Source organism: Lactuca virosa, chromosome 3 (assembly GCF_052849685.1).
Source record: "Lactuca virosa cultivar CGN04683 chromosome 3, Lactuca_virosa_CGN04683_v6, whole genome shotgun sequence".
NCBI classification, from domain to species: Eukaryota; Viridiplantae; Streptophyta; class Magnoliopsida; order Asterales; family Asteraceae; genus Lactuca; species Lactuca virosa.
The window spans coordinates 328,998,415-329,007,087 of NC_136428.1; the positions used below are offsets into that span (position 1 = coordinate 328,998,415).

Below are 8,673 nucleotides of genomic sequence, written 5' to 3' on the forward strand. Positions count from 1 at the left end.
AGTCTCCTGCTCTGATACCAATTGATAGAAATAAATCCTTTACGATCGAACAGATTAAAGCAGGAAAACAAGAACACAATATGATCAAACAGGTACTGAATGATTAATAATCACGCCTCAGAAGAACTCGATGAAGAATAGCTTATGTAGAGGCGTAAAGTAGGGTTATAAAGATAATTCTAAGAGTTAACTAAAATACGTAGCATGCATGCACCTTATATACTATAACCCTAGCAGTAAATATGAGTGGACAGGCCCAACTCGTTTATACAAAATGGACTTCAAAAGAATAGGCCTAATGACACAACACTTAATCTTCAACATAAATCATTCATTCTTATAATGTGGGCTTATGATCCATAGTTCTTTATGTTGGGCTAAACCCATGTGGTGACCCATGGATAATCCATGGAGGTTTAAACCCATGGAGCATGAGGAATATGGAAGGTCATGCACATTAGGGTTTGCATGGTGTAACCCTAATTAAGCCACACTATATAAGAACCCCGCTAGCTCATGAAATCGAACCTAAGGAAGCTAACAAGAGGGAAAGCAGATTTTATGAGTTCAAGTAACCTCCTTTCAAGTTCCTTCATTGCTGGTGGTGTTGTGTGATTCCATTTGAGGTGCAAAACTTGGGGCACTAAGTTCTTAAAGGTCCAAGGCTTCCAACTACAACAAAAGGTATGTCATCTAACTAGAATTTTGTAGTATAGATACTCCATTGTATGCTAGTTAGGATGATTCTTTGGAATATTGAAAGTTTGCATGTATATTAGAGAAAACATAGATCCAAAGAATCTAGGGTTGCATGTACACCATAGGAGTGTTAGAATGCTTAAAACCCTTCACTAATCTCATCAAAGGCTTGCCCTAGGGTAATTTCCGACCCACTCTCCACCATCAGCTGCATAAGAAGTCTCTGTTATCGCCCCTAACTAGCTCGCGAATACCATTACATATCATTAAGACCAGATAATTCTTCGAATGAGAGGTCCTACCGTACAACGGTTGGACTCAAACAAGAGCTGCGAAATAAGGCTAAACCTAACCTTCTGAAATTATTTTGTCCTCGCAATATGTAACTTAACGTCTTCGTTTACTAGTTAGTTAGAGATAACTTGAACTCCTAAAAGCACAAAGCAAGCAACATTCGGGCATTGAGTAAACATAATCAAACATATCCTACTCAGGCCATCATATTACTGACTAATCAGTACTAGCATACAATTCAACAAGCTCATACAGCAGGCATATAAGGCATCCTTCCTAGATCCTTAGCCCTAAACTAGCATGCAGTTCTCATACACATATAACGGGCATACAAGGCATCATTCCTAGATCCTTAGCCTAATCTAGCATGCAGTTCTCATAACCATGTCATAAAATAAACTTGTATAGGTAATGTGCGAGTACTTAATTGAGCGCGGCTGATTGCATGCACCAGATCCTTTTTCTCTTTTCAAAATACTTTTTTGTAAAAAGAAAAAAATGGTTTTCTTTTAAAAATTTTATACCAAGTCCTCAGTTTGAGCTCAGACACACCCGAGGATGTGCCCGAATCCCTCAAACCAAGGCTCTGCTACCAACTTGTAACATCCCAAAAATACAGTCCAAAAATTTCGTTTTTATTTATAATAAAACCATAGTAATCCAATCATCTCATAAAAACATAAGTCGTGTATCTCAAAATATCATAAATATCTGTCAAACATATCAAAGTATAAACATCCCATGCTAAACAAATGGTGTGTGCACTGTAGTCATCCCGAGCTCTTCCCTTAGCTATCGGAAGTACCTGAAACCAAAACTGAAAACTGTAAACACGAAGCTTAGTGAGTCTCCCCAAACTACCACATACCATACACATACCATAGAACATGCAGCTAGGAGATACGGGCCCCTGCCTACACTCGACTAACTATGAGATACGGGCCTCGCCCACCCTCAGCTATCTCAGAGATACGGGCCTCACCCATACTCAGGTAACTAGGAGATACGGGCCTCGCCCACACTCAGCTGGCTAGGAGGTACGGGCCTCACCCACGCTCTGCTATCCGGGAGATACGGCCCCCCGCCCACACTCCGCTAACTAAACATACATACCAGTATCACGCAGACAAAAATTATAACCATAATCTACCAATTCATATTCATACTCAGATAATACTAAGATATGGGCACTGCCCACACTTAGCTACTAATCATAAACAAGGCTAAGATACGGGCCCTGCCCATACTCAGCTACTAATCATCACGAATACCGAGCCTCGCCCACACTCTATGAGATACGGGTCCCGCCCACACCCAACTAATGGATGTCGAGATTGCTTCTGTTCTGAAGAAAAGGCCAATACTGAAGCCGTATGATCAACCTGAATACATCCAAAATCTGAAGGGAGGACTTATCAAGAAGAAGCATCGGGGCATAGTTTACAAAAGGAAGGAATGTGAAGTGATTCAGAACTGCATGTTCTTTCTAAGGGACAAACACTTATACTCCACAAATGCTTTGAAAACAATTTTATCTTCGACTAAAGCCAACAAATCCAATTCTGCTGCTAATGTAAAATGCGTTTCGGATATGATTCGTTGGTATTTATCTGTCCTAGCTTCTCTTCTGAAGATTATGCCTAATATTTTTGACGCGCAAAGACGATAAAGAAGACCTCTTTCTGATTTGACACAAAGGGGGAGATTGTTAAGTCTAATTAAGTGTTGTGTCAAATTTTTAGTTTCGGATTTATTGTTTAATTCTGATTTTGAAATAGGCATGTCCATGTTCGGAATTGATGTATCATTTAGTCTATAAATAGCGTGCATGTAACTTCTAGGGTTACGACTTTTGAAGCAATTACAGAATAGTTCCGTCTCCAAGAACTGTTCTATTTTTATGATTAATACATTCGACACATTTACAATCATTGTCGTTTCTTGTCATTGATTACTCTCATAATATAGAATCTATCAATCTTTTATTGTTTCTCATAATTTTGGTCTTTTAATGAAAAGCTGTAAGAGAATTATTGTATTAGGTATGCCAAGGTGTTGGGGTCTTTTATGAACAACTGAAGACTTTTTATTTGTGTGTAACTGTCTTTGTGTGAACTCAATCAAATGATTATTTATTTTGCAGCTTTCAAGCAGTAGGTGAATGCTAAAGAATTAAATAAATAATTTAACTCTATTTAAACAAATATCTTTGGTTGCACCTCTGTTTCTTGAGTGTTTGTTTTGTTATATTTTTTTTATTGCGACTTTGATTGTTTTGTACTGTTGTGGTGATTTATAAATTTAAATGACATTCTAATAAAAACATAACTTTTATAGCATAATGAAAAATATTTATTTCAAATTATCATCATATATGATAAAAATATAGTTCAAGAAAAAAGTATTTTTATAATGTAATATATATTATTTTTTATATTTTGAATTTGTACGTAATTAATTATTTAACACGTGGAAAGTAAAATAGAGTTATGTTGGATACACGATGTGTAATTAAACGAGTATGTAGTTGTGATAGACACATATAACAACATTTTCTAAATATTGGATGTGGTTTTGTATAGAAGAAATAGGTTTGTAATAATTCAACAAAAAATATATAATATATTTTTCATTTATATAAACATATGATTTAAACTAAAATCCTAAATACAAAAATAGATAAGTCATATTTTAACAATATATTTTATATTACATTCAATAATCACGAATATAATATATACATTGCATATATATATATATATATATATATATATATATATATATATATATATATATATATATATATATATATATATATATATATATATATATATATATATATATAGAGGGGCGTATTCACCATATGCTTAGGTAGGTCCTAAGACCTACCTAAGTTCTCAATTTCATTTAGAATACATACAATAGAAAAATTAGGAACTACTTTAGAAAAAATAAAGGATCCACATTTAGTTTGTTTTTTAAAATAATTTCTTAAAAAACCATTTTAAAAAGAGAAATATATAAGTTATTAGGGCAATTTGTTATTTTAAATTATGAGATTGATAACAAAAGTTAACCACTCTTAATCGGCATTCTCAAAATATTAATAAATAAATAAGTTTTTCTAATAAAATGAAAGCCCACATGCCAAAGACTCTCACTCTCCGTTCGCCGCTTTATCAATGGATTAATAATCAACTAGTTTTTCGTTAAACCGTACGCATTTTTCAGTTATATTTCAATCGGTTTTTTAAAATTTTTAATCGGTGACACAAGGTACATGAGCCGATTGAACTGGTTCAGTTCTTTTTAAGGTACATGAGCCGACCCGACCCGACCCCAAAAGTGTTGTTGATTTTTTTATTGGCCTCACTTAATTTAGGAACCACGTGATTTTTTGTTCTAGATTCGCCACTGTGTGTATATATATATATATATATATATATATATATATATATATATATATATATATATATATATATATAATGATTTAACCATCTAGGTAATTTTCATTCAGAAACCAAGAGTCGAAAAACTGTAATAAATATTTAAATCTTTTTAATTAAACAATTTGAAACTTTTTTATGATTGTTTATTTGAATTTTTACATGAGAAATGTAGTAAAAAATGATCTTAAAATGAGTTTTTGCAATTCATTACTACAAAACATGAGAAAATTGATTCTTTTTACCATTATTCATTTTTAGTTGTAGTATCGAACTAAAAAAGGACCATGTTTTGATAAATGCAAGTCATTGTGTTACCATTATTCCTTTTTAGTTTTGATTGAGTTTTGTAATGTTTATAAAATTTAAAATATTAAGAAAACATTATACAAGTAAGATAAAACACAAGTAGTTCCCTTTCACAAGATCTTTGGATGAGTATTTACTATCTTTTAAAGAAAAAGACAAATCATAACTAACTAGATGAGTTTATTTCTCAAAAATTTTATATCCATCTAAGGATGGCATGTTCTTATCTAAGGTAAAGAGGAAACAATTCCAATTCGATTATGTTTCGTGATGATAATCAATAAAGCTCAGGGACAAATAATTTCAAATGTAGGTATTTATCTTCAAAAATCGGGTTTCTTGCATGACCAACTTTATTTGACGTTCTCCAAAGGGTTATCACGTGCCAATACAAAAATATCATGACAAAAAATTCAAAGGCATTAAAATCTATACATCAAATAGGAGTAGAAAAAAGTGTTGCACGATTAATAATACACAGTTAATCATGTGTTCGTATAAATTCATAAACAATCCTAACTCTTCATTTTTATTTTACCGTGTTGGTATTTTCTAACATGACTCTTATTGGTAATTATTAATTATTTAGAAGTCGTAAACTATTTTTGCAAAAAAACTAATTATCTCTACAAACTAATCCTAACTCTTATTCGCACTCATCGTCTGGCGTGGTTAAACGGCTAGTGTTTATATATATATATATATATATATATATATATATATATATATATATATATATATATATATATATATATATATATATTATATATTAGTTTTGTAAAGTTTACAAGTGAATTTATTCACGCTGTATATCTGAACTGCAATATAATTCAGTTTTCAGGATTCATAATATGAAGATGACTTATTATTATTTAAACTGTGAATCTGAACTATATATATATATATATATATATATATATATATATATATATATATATATATATATATATATATATATATATATATATATATATATATATATATACTTGTGAACTTTACAAAACTAATTTATTAATAATTAAAATATTATAAAATTAAAAATTAAATATACTTTGATTAACATATAAATTTTACCATATTAATTTGTAAATGATCAAATTATTGAAATATTATGTTAGATTCACATTGTGAAAGCTAAAAACTAATTACGTACAGTTCAAATTACATACCTACCGAAGAACAAGGGGATAATTCAAGATTTAGGCATAGTAACATTCGGGAGTTATGACATGAAATGCAAAAAATTTGTGATAGTATTACAAATATGATATGTGGTGAAAAATATTTGAATTAAATATAAATAGCCGGCGATCTAGTATTTAATATTTATTTTAGTTTAATTTAATATATTATATATTTGTCTTATAATATAGAAACATTTTTTATATGTCATCTTATATCATTTTAGGTTTTACGACTAACATGTCAGCTAGTTTCTATTAAAAGTAATTTTTTACTTGTTAACTTTCAGTTATCAGTTAGTTTTTCAAAACCAGTTTTAATATCATAAATAACAACACAAGGTTTGGACGAACATCATTTTAAACATGCATGCCCTTGGCACAATTCTTTTTAAGACTTCAAAGAAGATGTGTTCTTTGTTAGACCATATGTTTGCAGGGTCATCAAATTATTATGTAGACGATAAGGTCCCACTTTTGTTTTTATTGTTTATGGTATTTTTATGATTCTTGAATCTTGATCAAATTTGGTAAAATATTTGGACTATATATCACATAAAACTTGCACCCAAGAATAGATTATAACCATCGCAATTCATGTACAACTTCTTACCAATAATAAGGTCAACCCAAATTTTGTTTCCCATTCAAATGAAACCTTCTTTGTCTTCATCAACAACTATTCAGGTGGTCAGCATCTCAACTATCATCATCATCTTCATCTTCTTCCGCAAGTATGTTATCAACAAAACTACAAGCAACCAACCAGGATTACCACCTAGGCCAACTCCTTTACCATTCATTGGTTGCACCATTCAAATGCTTCTAAATCGGCCAACTTTCCGATGGATCCACAAACTCATGGACCAGTTTAATACCCCAATACTTTGCATCAAGCTAGGACCATCGTCCCATGTCATTGCAGTCTCCAGTCCAAACCTAGCATGCGAGTTCCTGCGAAAGCAAGATGTAGTATTTTCTTCCAGGCCTGAAACGTTATCAACTTATCTGGTAAGTGATGGGTATAAAACAACTATTCTTTACCCTCATCGGAATCAATGGAAGAAGATGAGAACAATCATGATCCATGATGTACTCGCCCCACCAATGCACAAATGGCTCCAACCTACACGAGACGATGAAGCCAATCACTTGCTTAGCTACAATTAAATTCAAATAGAAAAAAAGGAAACCCTAACTGACGGTGGGTTAGTAAATATTCGAAACACGAGCCAACATTATTTTGAAAATTTGATAAGGATGATGATTTTTGGGACAAGATTCTTTGGGGCTGGAATGGAAGATGGGGGGGCAGGTGAAGAAGAAACTGAACATGTCGCATCTGTTTTCATTATCCTCAAGTATCTTTATGCATTTTCCATCAGTGATTTCTTCCCGTGGTTGAGAGGTAAGACTGATTTTGAGGGCCATCAAAAGATTATCGGAACGGCCATTCAAATAGTTCCTAAGTACTAAGATCCGTTGATTGATGAACGGATTCAAATGTGGAAAGATGGGGTGCGAAAGGTAAAAGAGGATGTGCTTGATGTCCTTATCAACCACAGTTGCTGGTTACTTCAAACCCAAGGGTAGTCACATCTTGCTTAGTCGTCCTGGGCTGGGAAGAAATCCAAATGCATGGACAGATCCAATGTGGTTTGATCCAGATCGACATCTTGATGCAGAAGGAAAGCAAGTGGTTCTTTCAGATAATGACCTGAGAATGCTTTCGTTTAGCACTGGGAGACGAGGCTGTCCAGGAGTGGCGTTGGGTTCAACAATAACTACAATGATGTTGGCTAGAATGGTTCAAGGGTTCAGCTGGGAGGTGCCACCAAATGAGTCGGGTGTTAATCTTGTTGAAAATCATGATGACCTTGTTTTGGCTAAACCACTTGTTGTCATTGTGAAACCACGGCTACCTCACCATCTCTACCCAAAAAGTTGAACACAATATATATTTGTTTTGGGAATATATATGTGTATATAGACACACGTCAATTGGTAAACATGATCACCGTTTGCATCGTTGAAGAAATGATTGCTTATGGTGATCCACACTACAATACGTTGAGAAGTTCAGTAATTATTTATTGTTCACTACTTCAATATTTTACGTTTATTATTTTTATTTAGGACTTATTTATCATTGTAAATGGCAAGTTGTACTTGTTTTTTTGTTTTTCAAGTATAAAGGTTAAATGAAACATAAATAAACAAAAAGTTTGGTTTAAAAAAAATGTAAACGGCATGTTAGTTGGACCTATTTTATTGAATAAAAATAGTTTGCATTTTATCAAAAACTTTTATTTAGAACTTATTTATCAATTATAAAAGTCATGTTTGACTTGGTTTCTAAATCAAAAAGTTAAATAAAACATAAATACATTTAACGTTTGGGTTTTAAAATAATTCTAAACGTCATGTTCGACTTATTTTATCAATTAATAGTAGTTTACATTTTAATCATATTTTTATAGTTGTTGTCTTTATATACGACTTACTTATCTTTGTAAACGTCATGTTAGACTTGTTTTTTAATTCAAAACAGTTAAATCAAACATAAATAAAATATAAGTTTAGGTTTAAAATAATTAATTAGTTAATATAAGTAAAATATAAAAATATTAATTTAAAAGACTATTGACTTAGGCTGTTTGATAGTTGTTGATGAAGTAAGATCTAACTGAGTCAGAGTCTAATTGGGTCGGAAGCTTGATTGCATCTACTTGATTCTGACTAAA

General features: G+C 31.9%; 1 pseudogene; it reads left to right on the forward strand.

Moving 5' to 3' along the window:
* The first annotated feature begins 6,531 nt into the window (after window positions 1-6,531).
* LOC145163074 (isoleucine N-monooxygenase 1 pseudogene) lies at window positions 6,532-7,569 on the forward strand (annotated as a pseudogene).
* The last annotated feature ends 1,104 nt before the right edge of the window (window positions 7,570-8,673 follow it).